A 6,072-nucleotide genomic window follows, 5' to 3' on the forward strand; every position below is an offset into this window, starting at 1 on the left:
GCCTTGTTATGCCAAAAAGAATGTGCTCCTGTTATCGCCCTTTTAATTGATATCAACAATACACACAACTATATCACTGACAAGGAGGCGTAGTACCCAACCCATTTTGGATTCTCTTAAAAAACAAAACCAAACCTTAAGGTAGGAAGAGTTTTTTTCTATCTACCCGCGGTGGCTGGAAGGCTGGGGCACTGAGGCACAGCACAGGAAGTACATTGATTGTGGGAACCATATCCTTTAGGAGAGAAAAGTCCTTTGATACTCAGATCAGAAAATAAGAAAGGGTGCAAATTCTACACATGGGATATTTTATAAAACCATCAGAAGAAACATGCATTATGAAATATAAGAATTCCGATCCTTTTACTATTTCAATGTAGATAACAACGTGAAAGAGATGCTTGGAACGTCTTTCACATCTGAGGGCGGAAGTAGACTCCAGTGTCAACACCTGCTCTGGGGAGGAAGCAACAACACAGAAACGCCATGCTCGGTGGGGGTCCCCCTTACAGGCTCTGAAATGCACCTCCTATAGTAGCCAGGGAGGCTTTATGAGAAGCTCAGCAAACCTGGAAGATTGCTGAGTGAAGCCAAGTCATTAGAACTTCCTGGGTCATCTTCATTCATCTGTCATACCAACAATTAACCAAATCCTCCCAGTTTCAAGACAGCTCCTGAACACTATAGTCCAGCTGAGCTGTAGTCACAGAAATGACCATAACAACAAGTAGAAAAATGTTAAGACTGGAAGGTACAGGCAATTGTAGTATGCAGTCATTATGCACTGGGACATCACTTCCTTAACGTGCCCTTTTTCTGGGCTGAAGAATTTGAAAATCTAAAATGGAAAATGTTCTTTAAAAGTAACATACATGGGTGCCTGGGTGGCGTAGTCAGTTAAGCATCTGCCTTCGGTTCAGGTCATGATCCCAGGGTCCTGGGATTAAGCCCTGAATCGGGCTCCCTGCTCAACAGGGAGTCTGCTTCTCCCTCTCTCTGCTACTCCCCCTGCCTGTGCTCTCTCTCTCTGTCAAATAAATAAATAAAATCTTTAAAACATTTTAAATTTAAAAAAATAAAAGTAACATATATATACATGTCTCTTCGGTCCTTCTATGGAATTTTATAAATGCAAAATATTTTAGAAATTTGTCCTAAATTTCTGTGATGCCGGTAATTGTTGGTTGGATTGAGGCTGGATATTAATACTAGAGAGGAGAAAGTTGAAAAACCATGTCTGGCTCAATTCAAAAAATAAATTAGGAGTTATATTCAGCGTTATAAAGAAGTTATATTCAGTAAAATATATTAGAAGTTATATTCAGCATGATTCAGCATTCATTTAGCCAAATGAGGGCTAAAGCAGTTTCAGAGCCAACTTGTAGGGACAGGTAGTAACTTACATTATAGAATGTTTAAATGTATGTTTTTGTCCTCATAAACTATAGAACTAGAATAATAAGTTTTTAAATTTTAATGAAGTAAAATATACTGCCCAAGATACATCTTAGGCTTTTGAGCTTCCAAGCAATTATTTCTGCATGTAATTGATGGTTCCTCTTATATAGCAGGAATCCACACCACTAAGCCACACCAGTGTCCTTTCATTTAGAACCAAATCTTTGACTCAAGAAGAAGGGGCTAATTCTAAACACTCAGGCAAAATTTATACCTCCTCCTGGCTGAGCAGCCATTCAGTGAAAAGACTGCTGACAATTAAGAATCTCCAAGTCTGAAGAGGTCAGTCAAGAATGTGTTTGGGTGGGGAGGTGGCCAAATAGGTTTGGTCTTGGTTTCACTCAGGCCTTGAGCATGCTTGGGATACTTGGTCCACCTGCCTCTTTCACTGCGAGTGTCTGAGTTCTCAAGGTCTCTTCAGAACATGAGCTCCTAGACTCGGAGGGCAAATGTTCTATTGCAGGTGCTCAATGCCGATTGCTTGGTGGTGGCTGCCTAGAGGGATATGATGAGGTTTGTAAAGCGTCTTTGGACTTACACAGGAGAGTGCCATAATTTTAATTAACAGTATCTGCCATGCGTCTCAGACAGGGGATTTTTTGCTGAATGTATCTCTTAAAATAGAAGAGTGGTTCTTCTTTTTCTTTTTCCCTTTTTTTTTTTTTAAATCAGTGCTTTTTCGGGGCACCTGAGTGGCTCAGTCGTTAAGCGTCTGTCTTCAGCTTGGGGCGTAATCCTGGCGTTTCGGGATTGAGCCCCGCATTAGGTTCCTCCACTTGGAGCCTGCTTCTTCCTCTCCCACTCCCCCTGCTTGTGTTCCCTCTCTCACTGGCTGTCTCTCTCTCTGTCAAATAAATAAAATCTTTAATAAATAAATAAATAAATAAATAAATAAATAAATAAATAAATAAATAATAAAGCAGTGCTTTTTCTATGTATTATATCCAATGAAACAATCAGCCAAAATGAGCCCTTACTATTACATAATAATGAGAATAGCAAATACATAGTACTGTTTATGTGTCAGGCATTGTTCTAAGTACTTTTCATACATTAATTTAATAATTGTTATTAAATGATTGTCGCCTTCTGCTATGGTCTGAATGTTTGTGTCCCCCTGAAATTCATATGTGGGTATCCTAAGCCCCAAAGAGGGTAGGTAATGTTGGAGCCTTTGGGAGGTTCAGTTTATGAGGGTGGAGCCCTCATGAATGGGATTGGTGTTCTTATAAAAGAGACCTCTCAGAACTTTCTAGTTTCTTCCTTCACATGAGGACACAGTGAGGCTATGAACCAGGAAGAGAAGCCTCACCTAACCATGCTGGTACCTTGATCTCAGACCCCCCAGTCTCCAGAACAGTGAAAATTAAATTTCTGTTGTTTATAAGCTGCCCAGTCTGTGGTATTTTGTTACAGCAGCCTGAGCAGACTAAGATACCTCCTTACCCCAGACAGATTCCAAAAGTGATGTGGAAAATGCAAAAAAAAAAAAAAAAAAAAAAAAAAAGCAAATAAGGGGGTGCCGGGGCGGCTTGGTTGGTTAAGCGTCTGCCTTCAGCTCAGGTTGTGATCTCAGGGTCCTGGGATCGATCAAGCCCCACATCAGGCTCCCTGCTCAGTGGAGAGTCTGTTTCTCCCTCTCTCTCTGACCCTCCTCCTCGCTTGTTCTCTCTCTCTCTGTCCCTCTCTATGTCAATCTCTCTCTCTGTCTCAAATAAATTTTTTTAAAAAAGCAAATGGGACAAATCAGCATCTAGTTCTCTAATCATTACATAGGGACTCCGGGGTGGAAAAATAGAGGGTTCCTCTTTTTTCCTCCCAGATGGAAAAAATGTTATGCGCATGTTAAAACAAAGATGTATCATTAGGATGATAATTACAGAGCCAATTTCTCTTTGGCTGGGAGTAGACAGATGTCAGAATTAATGAATTACTGCCAGCGCTGCAAGAGCTGGTGTGTTGTTTAATACACTCTGCCAGGGCCAGCGTAATGCAGACCAGTGGGGAGCTCAGCAGAGGCTGCACGGGAGCCGGAGGGCCCTTTTCTGTGCAGACCCACTATTCACCACGGGCAAATCACTTAACCCTGAGCCCATGTCCTTCTTGGTGCAGTGGGACTGATGAGACTTCTTTACCAACTGCATAAAGGTAACCATGAAGATGTCAGGGTTTTTTTTAAACCAGGATTCCAAACCTTTGGTCTATAGAAAACATCAGGAAGAACCAGAAGGACTCAGCTCTGAGTCTTTTCTGACTCTTCGTGCTACAAACAGGAATTCCCCTGCCCAAAGAAAACAGCAGAGATTAGGCATGGTTGATGGTGAATCTAATGACGGTGATGAAAATAACAATAACAATAGCAACACCAACAGTTTCAATATGTGCCAATCACTGCTAAGTGCTTTACATGTATTATTTCATTTGATCTTCACAAAAACCCTACACAATAGGAACTGCTGTTGTATCCATGATAGAGATAAGAAAACAAAAGCCTAAGATAAACACAGCTAGGAATCAGATGTGTCTAGAATTCCAATCCAGGCAGACTGACTGCAGAGCCACTGTCTCTCCAAAATGCCAGGAAGGCACAGGGGCACTACTTGATCCATGAGACTGTGGCTAGACCACTGGATGAGCTAAAGTATAGCAGACCTGAGCCCTGACTAATAGGTGACAGAAAAGTACAATGGCTTTTAGCAGGAAACGTATGTCTATATGCCCTTAAATCATCACAGCCCACGTGTGCTGGATTGCAGTATTAGACCAGAGAATGGCCTTGAGTGGCTTCAGAATCCAGGGTCCCTGAATGATAGTGTCAATCTAACACATCGGTTTTCTTTTTTTTTTAATTTAAAGAATATTTACTTATTTAAGACTATTTTTAGAGCAGTTTTAGGTTCATAGCAAAACTGAGAGTCATGTACAGAGAAATCCCATACACCCCTCCCCCTGCACATGCACAGCCTCCTCTCTTATAAACGACCCCCAGCAGACCCGTACATTTGTTAAATGGATCAATCTACACTGACACATCGTTGTCACTCAAAGTCCGTAATTTACATTAGGACATCACTCTTGGGATGAATGTATAAGGACATGTATCTACCATTAGAGTATCATACAGAATAGTTTCACTGCCCTAAAAATCCTCTGTGCTCTGTCTAGCCATCCTTCCCTCCCCACAACTCCTGGCAATGACTGAACTTATTACTGTCTCCAGTTTTGCCTTCCCAAAATGTCATCTTGTTAGACTCATACAGTACGTAGCCCTTTCAGACTGGCTCCTTTCACTTAGTAATATGCATTTAAGGTCCTTCCATGTCTTTTCATCGCTTGATAGCTCATTGCTTGTTAGCTCTTCCACTGTCTATACGATAGTTTATTTATCCATTCTCCTAATGAAAAACATCTTCTTTGTTTCCAGCTTTTGGCAGTTATGAACAAAGTTGTTATAACCATCCACAGGCAGTTTTCTTTTTAAAAAATATTTACACAATATATTTTGAACCAGCCATATATTTACATTTTTCAAAAATTGAAAGTATAGAAAGGAATACGATGAAAAGTCTTCCATTCCCCCCAAACTTTGATCTTCAAAAAAGGGCAGTTATTTAGTTTCTTCTGGGTCCTTCCATAGATATTTATAGATATATAAGCAAATGTAAGACACAGATGTTTCTTCCATTTTTTACACAAATGTTTGCATATAATACTATTCTGAATATTTTTTTTTTGCTTAAAAATTATATCCTGAAAATCTATCCATGATATGTTTTTTGTAGCTGCTTGGCCTTCCATCCTATGCATATGCCATAATCTATTTCGTTAACAGACATTTCCATCATTTCTAAGCTTCTGCTAACAGACAATGTTGCAGTGGGTAACATTGTACATAAATATTTGGCACGTGTATATATCTGTAGGATAAATGCTTATAGATGTAACTGCTGGTTCCAAGAGTTTATACATTTTAATGTTGGTAAATAAATATTAGCAAATTGTCCTCTGTAATGGATTTACCAATTTATCCCTCCTATTCTCATTTGTCTTCTTCAATCATTTGCTCATTTAACAAATATTAAGTACTACTTAATAGCACTTAATTAAGTAAGTGCTTCTAGTACTGTTTCAGTCCAAAGGACAGGAAAATTAATGAGATCCAGTGCTTGCTCTCCAGGAATTCACCATGTTTGGAGAGATGGACATTGAATTAAATAGCTACAATACATCAGGATAAAGTAATACACAGCAATTTTATGGGCATAGTTACATGGTATAGAGACCCCCAGGAATAGAGGCCTGGGGGTTAATGCTGATACTGAATTTTGAAGTTTGTATGAAGGGAAGAAGAGCCATCCATGCACTTTGCCTTCCTAGATTTGCTTCTTAAGGTCTTCCAGACTCCTGCTTATGAATATAGCTCAGGATTTGGCAGTCTGAGGCAGTGTGTGGCATGACTAGTCCAATTAGTGAGGGAAATAGGAGCAGAAATCTAGTTGGGTAAGTAGGACTTGCAGCCAGGTTCTCCTCAACAGTGCCAAAGTCAAGAAAGCCTGCTTCAAAGTTTTGCTACTTTCCTGCTCGTCCCTGCACCCGCCTAAAGCAGCATTTCTG

The sequence above is a fragment of the Ursus americanus genome, chromosome 10, assembly GCF_024610735.1.
Source record: "Ursus americanus isolate L20-20 chromosome 10, mUrsAme1.1.p, whole genome shotgun sequence".
Classification (NCBI taxonomy): Eukaryota; Metazoa; Chordata; class Mammalia; order Carnivora; family Ursidae; genus Ursus; species Ursus americanus.